This window comes from Peromyscus californicus, unplaced genomic scaffold (assembly GCF_007827085.1).
Source record: "Peromyscus californicus insignis strain IS unplaced genomic scaffold, ASM782708v3 Scaffold_17__1_contigs__length_78620276, whole genome shotgun sequence".
In the NCBI taxonomy this organism is placed as follows: domain Eukaryota; kingdom Metazoa; phylum Chordata; class Mammalia; order Rodentia; family Cricetidae; genus Peromyscus; species Peromyscus californicus.
In genome coordinates this window covers 17,691,590-17,704,694 of record NW_026294469.1, presented here as the reverse complement: position 1 = coordinate 17,704,694, position 13,105 = coordinate 17,691,590, and the positions used below count along the sequence as shown (strand labels likewise).

The window sequence follows — 13,105 nt, the reverse complement described above, 5'->3', positions numbered from 1 at the left end:
GTTTTTTAAGGGTTAAATCTGGTCTTCATCCTGCAAGGCAAAGTTTGGTAGTACAGACCACATTGTTCTTTAACCTACCTGAAAACCAGGACAATGTCTACATGTTTTAAATATCTAGTTTTGAAACGTGAAATTTTTCTCTCATTATCTGAATGACAGTGAATTATAAATGTCTTCTTCCTGGGTCTAGTTACTTATTCAGTACAATGGAGAGACCTTATAGAGTCATTGTGATGGCTGGCTACAGCACATTTAAAAAACTGAGAACAGCATTAGGTTAGTTACCATTGTAAATACCACCTTGAACTGCTATAGTAGAAGAAGTGCAATAATAAGAATGTCCAATATCTTCACACTTTTAGCACATGAAGAAGATAGTATGTTCCATAGGCTTAGGAGAGGTATACACACATTTAAACATGTATACATATATATGTGTATGGATATCAGAAAGAATACATTTATATGTTCAGTTGATATTCTGTTAGTTAATTTTGTTAGTTCATTGAGAATTTTGTACAACATATTTTGACCATATTGACTCTTAATGTTGGCAATTGTCTAAAGTTCTAGTATTCAGATTTAAATTGAAGTGGCACATTTGTGCACAGGAGGCTCGGCTTTAGAGTGAGGTTCCCAATTTCAGATTCTAGCCATTCTCCTTACCACCCTCAAGGTCTTTGCTATATCCTCAACACTCTTGAGTTTCTCCATCTATAGTATAGAAACAATACTACCTGTCTTGATTGTGATGTGATAGTTCTAAACATTTATTATTTCCAGTCCTTAATATATTCAGATTGTTTTCCATCATTCTTTGTGTTGATCATATGTTTCATAATGTTTTTATGTTATTTCTAATACTAAATGATAAATTCAGAGATTAATTGGAAACCAAAAAAACTACAGATTATTTCATGTGGAATGCTTATCAAGCCAATGTCTATTGAAGTATAGGGTAGAATGCACTGGCCCAGAATAGAGTGGGTTTTCTTCTGAGAATTAAGAGTTATTTGATGAACAAAAATGGGGAGACAAATATTACAAGTCCCCTGCAAAGGTTGTGTGAGAACTGTACCTGTATTTCCCACTCTTTTGGGAAGCTTATATTCCTATTTCCCTTTTGTGGTCTAGAGATCAGACAGAATCTTGTTTGAATCAATTCCAAGTGCCAGGATGCTCCTCAGTAAAAGTTACCCATCAGTTTAAAGATATGCTGCATGATTGCCTAGAAGGCAGAAAACCTTTGGTTCAATCCCCATCATTGCATAAAATAGGCATGATGATACAGACCTGTACTCAGGAAATGGATACAGAGGGATGAGTAATTCAACATAATTCTCTGAAGCAAAGTGAGTTTGGGGCAAGTCTGCAAATACATATCGTGAAAAAAACACCACCATTAATAATAATAGAAATTGCCAATTGCCCTCAAAATGAGACTTTCAACTAAGGCCATTGGGCAGGCTCTCTCTCTCTGTTTCTCTCTCTGTGTGTCTCTCTGTGTCTCTGTGTCTCTCTGACTCTGTCTCTCTCTGTCTCTGTTTCTCTCTCTCTCTCTCTGTCTCTCTGTCTCTCTCTCTCTCTCTCTCTCTCTCTGCCTCTCTCCTGGTCAATCTTCTTCCCTCTCCTATTACCATATTTCTGGCAACAAGTACTTTATTTTCTTCTCTCTCTTCCTTTAATTATTTATTTTTCATAGTCTGGCTTGTTTATTTTCTCTGGCTGGTTGACTGTTTCGAGCTGCTGTATTCATTCTTCTTTCTGTCAGTGCATTTGCACTTCCTTATTATCATTTGATGAAACAGTAGAATGGAGTACCAGGCACCAAGAAATGCTCATGTGGTTTCTCAGACAAGGCACCAAATGTTGCTATGATGTCTTGACTTTCATCTCCTAGACATTAACAATGTCTACAGTGACAGGGTCACAGATCTCAACATAGACTTCTCTCCAGCATGGCTGACACACTGACTCTTAATGAGAGATTGGGTCCTGGATGGGTTCAGGCAAGGTTTGATTCAGGAAGGAGCTCACAGAATTCCTGAGCACTGCACACTGATTTGACATTCAGTGTATGTAATTGTGTCACTCTGACCAAGTCTGAGATAGAAACAACTTCAGGAAAGAAAGATTTGCTTTGTCTAACAATTTTACAGAATTCAGTCCATAATTTTTCAGCCCCAGGCATTTGAGCAGAATATCAGAGACTGTCATTCATGTTTCAAAGGACAGAAAACAAAGAAAAGTGGACACTCTATTTTGCTTGAACCCATGTATTTAGACAGCAATCAGAGGAATAGTAATAGCAGATGAGAGCCAGAAATGGGTTTATTTAAGTTTTTCCTAATCGAAAAATGAAAACCAAAACTATCAAAAATATAAGGAAGAGTTATATATTATGCGGGATGTGAAACATTAACAAGAAATCTAAGAAAATAAATTGAGCTTGATTACAAAGTCCCTCACTTCTACCCACTTCCTTTTTCTACATCTCATTTCTAATTTCCCCACTCATTGGAGCTTATTTCTGCTATAGTTCTTAGAATTAGTAAAAAAGAAAAACTATTTTAAACTTACTCTTATTGTTGTATGCATGGTATGTATGGACAAACATGCAGTAGTGCCCATGTCAAGACCAGAGCTGATTCTCACTTTCCACCATTACATGGATGCTGAGGATTGACCAGGCTTCTGTGCTGAGTATCTTTACCTGATCAGTCACTTCTCCAGCCCAGCATTCATTTATTATTTGACAATCAAATTTTATCTCCACAGTTAGAGAGTAGGGTTCTGCCCATTAGAGTAGGCATTGAAAAGGTATTAACTTCCTAAGCAAATAAGAATTATGGACAACTTATTTTAAGTGTATTAAATCACACACACACACACACACACACACACACACACACACACACACACACACAGTATTTTGTTTTTGTGTGAAAACATTTGAGTCAGATGGACTGAATTGTATTTAAATCTGGAGATTTCATAGCTACTTAACCTGGTTGCTGGCTTTGGAAGACTACTCGATAAGCAAGAATTCTCATATTTAGGTTTAATTACTTGACTTTTAGAAATAACTACAAGAACAACCTGATCTCGTCTAGTTCTTAGAGAGCTTATCAGTTCATGAACAAGTTTTTTTCAAGCTAGAACATAACACAAAATTCAGAGTAGATGGGAAGTAGCTAGCAACTACTTTGCAACATTACTTTTCTGTCTTTCACTAATTTGTATAACTCTCTACAGAGAAGTAGAGAGAAAGTGCAAGTTATTTTATCTTTCATAATGATGCATATATACCTAGTAAAATAGAGAGATGATATAAGTATGCCTCCGGCCATCTGGCCATGTTTCACATAGGCAATATAATATGGCTTTTGTCACCTGATGTCTAATGCGAGTCTTCCTGAAACTCAGGAGAAATTGCAAATTCTATCAGCTTTCTATGATGTAATGACTTCCAGACAAACGGAGGAATTTCAAACAACCCTCAGCATGTCCCAGTTTGTGTAAACATAGTAAGAAACAGCACATGCCATTACCAGGAGTGATTGGAGGCTGATGTATATTCCTCTGTCTTTCCCAGATAGATTAGTAACCAGAAACACTGAGAGGGGCAGCTTTGACTCTACATTCCTTTATCCAACTCAGTTACTGAAAAAAACATTCCAAAGCTACTATTGCATTCATTGTTTGTTCTCTGCTAGTAGGAGGGTGCATTATGGACATAGTCCTCATAAAACTGAAGGCAGATAACATCAAAAGAAAAATGCTGTCCCTATATTATGTGCCTTATTTACAGAAACTTACCCCACAGTCACAGGCGTCCTTGCTACTGCCCTCTTTGAAGGTCCTAAAGAATGATGGCTTTCTACCTAGGTTGTGTCTTATGCCAAGAAAAAACCTTTTTTAAAAATAGACAGATACAGTCCTTTCTTTAGAGCACATTCATAATGTGAAGAAAATACACACTATGCCTAGCGGTTCCATTGGGAACTGTAGATCTATACCATCTGATTTAGCTTTGGCCTAACTTTTATGGTTCAATAAATTTGGGGTCTGTTAATGAATCTACCATAAAAAATTAAAATTCATTAATAAATATTGATTCACAGTCTATTATGTTAGGATTATCTACAGATTAAAAATGAAAATGGTGTTAAAACAACATTAAAAGGTGAGATCCAGATCTCTGTCTGGCACAAATCATCTTCAGACTGCAATGTAGCAGGAACTAAACTAAAGTCGTTATTTTAATTGAAAAAGTAAAAGAGCAAATTGTCTTAGAATCATAGTCATATATCCATCTAAGTAGTGTTCTCTAATTATATTTTTTTTCTTTTCTGATCAGCTCCAGATATTTGCCTTTGTAGAGGAAGAATGTATTACTTGGACCAGAGCATCCCAGTCATGGTCATAACCAAGGACAAAGCCACTTATGTTCCTTTGAATGAGTGGACCTTGTTAACAGACATATAAAGCATTTGTAGGTTATGGATGTGGTCACAAGTGTCTGTGATTTTGAACTTCAGTCACCATTCACTGAGCCTTTGACTTCTAGTCTTTTCTAGTCTAACTCTCTGTTCTTATGATATGCCAACCTTGTGTCTGCTAGAGAAGTGACAGGTTGTGGGTACCAATGGCGGGTTCTTATAGAGCGTCTTAGGATTTGAAAGGAGAGTCAGCAGGTGCCATCCAGATGATCCCACAGTGTTTTCCCTGAGGCATGTGGGGCTGCTTTTAGCCCATGTTATAGATGCGCCCCAAATACACATAGAGCAGAAAGGAGGAAAAAACACAACTTCCAACACAACTTTCACCAAATGTGCCTTCCTCTGTCCATATTACTGCTTTTATTGGAAACGCACCCTCAAAGGTCTGTTCTTTATCTGATAACCTAAAGGAAATGTTTTCACTAAACTCTAAAACTTTATCAGTAAATATCAGGAAACCAAGTTGATATTTTCCTGGTGACAACCAATGATATTAGATGGAGAGGACCTCGCAACTCTAAGTCACTAGAGAATAGTCCTTATAAAGTCTGTGTACGTGTTTAAGCAAGGCTTTGTAAACAATATTCATTAGCTGAATCATGCATAATTTATTGTGGGTTTGTGTGTGTCACGAGAAGAAAGGATGGTGATAAGGTAGTACAAAAACACAAGGGAATTTGATTTAACTGAAAATACAAACAAAGATATGAAACTGGCAGGAACATAGATGAACTGAAAAGTGTTATATTAACTGAGGAAAATGAATACCACATGTTCTCTCTCAGATCAGGTCCAAGGTTTTAATTTTTGTATGTGTTCATTTGCATGTGAATAAGGGTAGAGGTCAAGAAACTAGAAAGGGGCCCATGAGAGGCAAAGAGAAGGCTTTAAAGGAAAAGGGAAAATGGAGAGAATGAAAGAACACATATGGTATGGTAGTGAACACTGGTAGGGAACACTAGAGACAAAAGGCATAAAAGGCAGGAATTTGGAAGGTTATGTGGGTGAGACAATCAACCAAACTGTGTGTACGAAAATTTCACAGTGAGACTTGTTACACTGAATTGCATTTAAAACTTTTGTAATGAAATTTTACATGTTTAAAATTGAAGAAAAAGAGTGGGAAGAAAAGGAGGAATAGTGGGCACCTAGGAGAATGAACTGGAGATGGCAGCAGATGGGAGCTGATCATCATGGATCTTCACTGGCTTCTGATTCTCTGATTCTTTGAAGGCAGAGTTGTCCAAGTGGATACACAGTGAGTTCCAAGAGTTTAATTTAAACATTGCTCAAAATTCACAAGTTCAGAGCAAAGTAGCGCCCTCCCCCACCCCCGATATTCACTCTAGCTTGCCTGTGGCAAAATGCTACTTTTTATATTAGGTTAGAGGGAGAAAGATTTTCAAAGTATGACTGAAAATGCCCAAGAGCTCTTGAATATCAAATAGTTCCATTAAACAACATGGCTGATTGAAGTGTAAATGAATAAAAACATGTTATTTTCTTTTTCTTTACATTAAACTTCATTTTTAAAAAAGCTAAGAAAGTCTTACATGTCTGAAAAATATTATGAAATATTTGATGAACTAAGCCAAAATATGCTTATCTATGCACAAAAATGTATGTGCTTGCATCAAAGGACATCGGCACATGCATAGAGACAGAACTGGGTTGTATCTATTTAATAGCCTGAGAGGGGTGGATAGTAAAATAATTTGTGACAAATATTGATAGAATGGGGGCGATTTGTTCTGCTGTCCTGCAGGAACTGTGGAAAACAACACATAATTTTAATTTTTGTTGTTGTAAATAGTATCAGCCACACTAACAGGTTAAGGTATCATCAGCATTATCACCAGCACCCTCCATTTGAACATTCAACATGTATGTCTTGCTGATGACCACACTGGACACAATAAAATACTGGATTTAGAATTTTGTTTCATAAGATTGAAGTATTTTCCACAAGCTGTGTAGGATAAATGTGCTAGAATGTAAGTGTGCACACCTTCACATGTCCACACATATTGTGGTAAGGTACAGAAGCACAGTAATTAGATGGTAAATCCAGTGTCCTTCTGGGATACAGAGTTTTGCAAAGAACTCTTGAACTTTTAGTATCTTTTGGAACTAACAATGAGACATCATTTTTTTTTTTTAGCAGTTTTCAATAATTCCTTGATCATAGCTTCAAAAATTGGCATGTACCATAGTCTTTGGCCTCCTATTTTTCCTTATGAAATAAACTGAGTTTTAATATATTTGTTTCTATCAGGGCCAGCATGGAGGCATTTCAACAGTGTGTATGGATATTGTGGTCCTCACAATGAAGGGACTGAAGGACACCCATTATGTGTGGTCAGGTATACTGCATGAATTGAGAGATGTTACTCTTTGTAGGAAAGATTTTGTGTTTGCACTTAATGTTATTTTCAAAAGTCTTACTGGATATTCATGTAGATTTTTTTTAGAAAGTATGTTCATATCTGAAGCAAGCATGCAACTGTTTTACATTTTAAACTAGCGTGAATTCCTGAGCAGGAGAGGTAGTTCACTTGATAAAGAATTTACCTTGAACTCATGACTGTCACGAGGATCTGAGATTGGATCTTCATCAGTAGAGGCAGATCTATTTCTATCTTCGGAGCTCCATGACCACACAGTCGGGACAAATGACTGAGCTCCAGATTCAGTGAAAGAACTTGACTCAAAGAATTAACGTGGAAAGCAACTGAGGAACAGACCTGATGTAGCTCTCAGATATACACACGAAGACAGATGCATGTGTACTCACTCACATATATGTTAGTATACATGTACAACACACAAGATAATAATATAATAAAGTGTAACAGAAAACTCCTCATGGTAATATGATTTATTCTTTATGAGGTTCCAAATTGAAGCTTTTTGAATTTTTTGGAAATTTAAGAATAATACGACTTTGCTTTGCTAAGAACACTACCAAAAACTGTCACTATCTTGCAGAAGATTTCATTGCAAGCAACACTGAAGGGAGCTGCTTGAACTTTTCAGAAAATGTAAACTTATCAGCTGTCACCTGAAGCAAGTACCAGAATCACATGCCTGACCTCTCATTGTGACTTTCAAATTTACTATGAGTGAACATTTATACATGAAAATAATAAGATATATAAATATTTTTCTTCTTAAAGATTGCTTTTATTTCATATATATATTATTTTTAATGTTTTAGTCATTACATGCTAACCTACCTATGGCGTTTGCTAAGGTTTAAAGAGGGCACATAAAACATGAATTACAAAAACAGGCCATTGAGTCTGATTAGAGACTGGTTTACCATTTACAGAAGCACAGCTCTGACAGAGAATGAGAGTTTCCCAGTTGTCCTTCTACATTATTCTGGGATTCTCTTTCATCTTCTCATCTCTAAGCTTTGTCAAGAACTAGAACCAAGGGCCAAATCAAGTCCCTGTTCTTCCCTTTTGTATAATTCTCCATCCACTCTCTACAACCTCATGTTATCAAGTTACATTGCTTTTTCTTTCCTCCAATTGTTGCAATTCAAACCCACAGGACCTTTTGGGTCCTTTCTTGGAATACACTAGATCTGACTTCACTGTAGTTCTCTATTGGATTTGTTTTCTCCTGTGCTGAAGCCTAGCATCAATTGGGTGACTCCTGACACCCTGTCCACTAGGCTATACAGTCCCTGTTCTTTGGTGGTTTCGAATCTCATTTAGGTTGAATAATGGTGGCCAAAGTCACACAAGTCATCCTCTCAACACAACCCCACCAACCACCACTTCCATGGCCTCCCTTGGAATTACTTCTCATTTCTTTCCTTTTTGTATATCTTTCTTTACTATAGATTCTCTGTTCACTCTACCCATTCTCTTAATTATATTTGTATTTATGTAGATAAATTTCAAAGATTTTTTTTTAATGTACATGTGTATGCCCATAGAGGCTAGAAGAGGGTATCAAGATGTCCTGGAGCTGGTGTTATGGGCAGATGGGAACCACCTAAAATAATTGTTGAGACAGAAATTGGTGACCTCTGAGACAGCAATAAACCCTCTTAACTAATGAGCTGTCTCTCCAGAATCACCTTCACTTTGTATTCATTTGTCCTTAGTCTTCAGAGTAACTAGAATCATAGTTGTGTGTACCATGCCTCATTTGACAAGATCTTTACCTACTTTTGTTTTAATTTTCTTGTAATCTTATTTCCACCAGACATATCACCATGTATTATCCGTACTCGTATAGTGAGAATAGTGAAAATATACTTCAAATAAATTTAAGGGGAACAAAATAACAGGCAGGGCCCAATACAGAAAACCATAACCAATCAAAATGCAGATATGTGGAGCCCAGTTCCCATGGATACCTCCATACAACACTCTCACACCCAAGCTCAGGAAACAATGCAGAAGTAGTGGCAGAGGAATTGTAAAAGCCAGAGGATCAGTGGTTTTGCTGTAAGATTGTGTTTCCTAGTAAGATCAGAGCTACACCCATGAAGTCTCATCAATATGACCACCTAAACGTGACCTGAAAAAGGATGATACAAATAGACATGTGAAATTGGATGGGGAAAAGACTATGAGGCTTCAACATTACACAAAGTACTACAGGAAACTAAGGAAACTTGGAATCAGGAGAGGCAGTGTTTCTCTGTTTCTCAAGGAAGAGTATGCCAGTTAGTTGTTGAGTACCAAACACTGAGCCCATAAACATACATAATAGTAACTGTATAAAGACTATATGAACTGAAAATGCAATATTTAGGACTGTGGTGTGTGTGTGTGTGTGTGTGTGTGTGTGTGTGTGTGTGTGTGTGTGAAAGAGAGAGGGGGGGCAGATGGATGGACAGACAGACAGACTAGGGAAAATTCACCAAACAATTCTATGTAAAACGTTATAGGAAATTTCAAGTCATTCATGGAGACGTTAAAGATAATCTGCTTGCCAGCCGGGTGGTGGTGGCACACGCCTTTAATCCCAGTACTCGGGAGGCAGAGGCAGGCAGATCTTTGTGAGTCTGAGGCCAGCCTGGTCTACAGAGCGAAATCCAGGAAAGGCGCAAAGCTACACAGAGAAACCCTGTCTCGAAAAACAAAACAAAACAAAAAGACAAAAGATACCTGCTTGCCATGCTTTAATGCAGTCTCCTTCCAATCTTATTCATATCTTTCAATACAATAATGCTTAACCACGAGCACACAAGCAGACCCCTTAATGAAGACGGAATAAAAGGTGTGATGCTTTCCCACTGCTCTATACTATACATTCTACAATCTATAACATCACTAATCAATTTTTCTGAATTACTTTTGTTTCTCTCTAAGCATCAGTTTATAGTATTTTATAGAACAATTTGGGCATAAACTGTCATATTACTTAATACTTCACATATCTTATATATACTGTATAACATAATATAATCTTTACAATTATATTGTTATATGGAAAAATCAAGTAGCTGTCTGCAGAGGCACAATAAAAATCTGGGAATGAGTAGAGGAAATGGAGTGCGTCAAACCAAAGAGCATGTGTAGTGATATTGTGTTCCCCAATATATCGTGCACCCTAATAAATTTATCTGGGGTCAGAGAACAGAACAGCCACTAGACAGACATAGAGGCCAGAAAATGGTGGCACTCACACCTTTAATCCTAGTATTCCAGAGGCAGAGATCCTCCTGGATCTCTGTGAGTTCAAGGCCACACTGGAAACAGCCAGGTGTGGTAACAAGAGCCTTTAATCCCAGGAAGTGATGGCAAGAAGCAGAAAGGTATGTAAGGCGTGAGGACGAGGAACTAGAGCCTGGTTAAGCTTTTAGGCTTTTGCGCTATAGTTCAGCTGAGATCTATTTGGATGAGGACTCAGAGGCTTCCAGTCTGAGGAACCAGGATCGGCTGAGAAGTTGGCCAGGTGAGGTTAGCTGTGGCTTGTTCTGTCTCTCTGATCTTCCAGCATTCACTCCAATACCCAGCTCCAGGTTTATTGTTATTAATAAGACCATTTAAGATTCATACTACAAGCATGAATGAAGGCAGGAATCTTGATCCGGATCCTACCAGAAGAAAGATTCCAGGAAAACAGCCACGTCTAACCCAGCTATTGCATAGGAAGCTCATACCGTTATTATAAAATAAAGCTTGAAACATTCGTCACGAGAAAGGTGCTCGACTTCAAGTGTCAAGAAGCTGAAGATAATTAGCTTGGTCAGTAATGGAAGACATAATAAACTGAGCATTGGATATTGTATTGAATTCAATTGTAGTCAAATTTTAGACTTTTTTAAAAAGGTCCACACAAGGCAATAGGAACAGGCCCCACCTCTGTGAGTTATGAATCCAGGAACCCCATGAATACATTGAGCTGTGGGTGGAAACATAGTCAGCCTACATGGCTGACTCTTCCATACTTGCTGAGAGGAAAAGCACATTTTCCCACAGGATTATCAATATTTTTGGTGATGGCATAGCACTGATCGTCTAAGGTACCGATTTTAAAACAAAAGAAGATGGCCAGGATGAGTAATAACTACACAGAGTTCATGAAAATAATACAAGCTTAAAAATAATGTCTGACTTGAGTCAGAATCATCAATAATTCAATCCCAAGAGAAGACCCAAGATGATGTGAATTTAGAAGAATGAGCACAAGTATAGAGGAATAGGACATAGATGTAAAGGATTCAAGTTTTTCAGGTGGAGAACAGGGTATATGCACATTCATCTAAAACATTAATTTGAATCCAGAGCCAGCATTGATGTGACTTTAAACTGGGAGATGCCTGGGCTGGTCAGGAAAAAAAGTGGCCAGACTGTTGATGCGTTGGAACCTAGGCTTTGTCTCTTTGACTGGGATGACCCTGGCTTAGGCAGGTGCATAAAAGCTCCCAGAGTAAACTCACACACTGTCATTAGGAAGCTGAGCTGCTTCCCTGGGGATGCTTTGTGATATACAGTGTCTGAGCTTTTCCAGTATCCTTATGTGATAAGGTGTCTTATAAATGTTATTAGCTGCAGGTTTTATGGCGAATTTTATGCCATTTTGATTATGATGCTGCTGGATGACAGCTAGTTTACGTTGCTTAAATATCCGCTGTATCTAATGCCGAAAGGAAGCTAATTAGCTATAACCATGAAAATGGTTGTCATGTGCAAAGGAAGCTACGTGGAGTAAATGTCTTTATGCTGGGATTGAGAACATGGCACAATGATTACCTTCAATTTTAAAACATTTGCACAAGCTAAAACTCATAGAAAGCAAATTCAAAAATGAAAATGAATAAATTGTTGTTTTTGAGATCCATTTTGTTTTTTGTGGGAACCATTCACAACCCAGATTCTTTAAGAGTTTACAGCCCAATGAATCAGATTTCCTTGGTCACCAGCTCTGTGTGTTTATATCTTTATTAATGTTTCCTGATGGATCTTCATTCCATATTTCTTGGGAACATCCTAGATAACATGTTCCCAACATTATTTAAGACCCATTATTCACTGAAATAAAGCATGCAAAAGCACAAGTTGGGTAGTGGGGATATTTTATTAGTGTGTGATGTATTCTAAGTCCCTAATCAGCATAAAACACTGTAAAGAGTCTATAAATCTCATTAAGGATATTAGAATAAGAAAAAGTACTGCTTATTCAGTTAGTATAGGCAAACCTTCCAGAAACAAAATTCTAGCTTGCAGACATAAATGGACTCTGGAAACTCTATTACTTTTGAACACTGAACTGACATGGACCTGTTTGTTACACAACAAGCAGGAAGAACAAAAAGTCAACACTCTTTGTTGAGGTATCTGAGTTTTTATCTAAAGGAAGGCAACATCCAGAAATGAGAGGCTTTAATTAAGTAATTTCCATGCATCAGTTACAAAACCCTTTCCTCTGTGCACAGGCAAGGAAACAGAGCCTAAGGGGTAGGAGGGACCAGATAGGGAAGGCATGAGTTGAGTAGGGGCTAGACCATGTCGTAAGAAGTACAACAAGCAGAGGAGAGCCCAGGCTTTAAGAGAGAACCTATCATGTGATAAATTAGATAGAAAATCACAGCTGGAACTTTCATTTTTTCCAGATGCTCACGGTCCACAGACACAGTTTATTGACAACATTGATACTTTTAAGCTAATGTTTGAAATGGGACATTTCACATTAAAATCCTACATGAGGATTCTTTTGGAGTTTTAGAAACATAGCAGCTGTGTTCCTATGCAGCAAGTGCTATCTCTAGGTAAGGTCTCCTGTTGTCCAGCCAGGTGCTCCCCTACACTCATTCCCAGAAGATTTGAGGCTTAGCTTCATGAACTCTCTGATCTTGAAGTAACTCTTCCTTCTAAAAAGGAGATATTCTGAGATCAGCATCAGGTAGTTGTAAGGGAAGAGTCACATAAATCCTATGAACAAAGACTACTGTTTACTAGTGGCTCTCTGACTTCTCACATATGAGGAGCATTTGAAAATGTCTTTCAAAGAGAAACATCGTGAATAGCAGTGTCCTCTCTGCCACAGAAGTCATTCTGCCTTATTGAATTCTTTGTCAGGATCAGGACCAGCAAGTACAATCATCAAAAATCTCTATGCTTCCTCAGACCCTG

At 37.7% G+C, this 13,105-nt stretch overlaps 1 long non-coding RNA gene across 5 annotated transcripts in view; it reads right to left on the bottom strand.

The window, feature by feature from the left end:
* Nucleotides 1–13,105, bottom strand: part of LOC128112611 (uncharacterized) — a 235,094-nt gene that overhangs the window by 68,990 nt on the left and 152,999 nt on the right. For 3 of the 5 annotated variants that reach the window (XR_008219055.1, XR_008219054.1, XR_008219057.1), the window contains one exon: nt 9,632–12,843. The exons of the other annotated variants lie outside the window; for them this stretch is intronic. This is a non-coding gene — a long non-coding RNA (uncharacterized LOC128112611). Of the gene's footprint in view, nt 1–9,631; nt 12,844–13,105 lie in introns of those variants that run through there. 5 annotated transcript variants of the gene reach the window in all.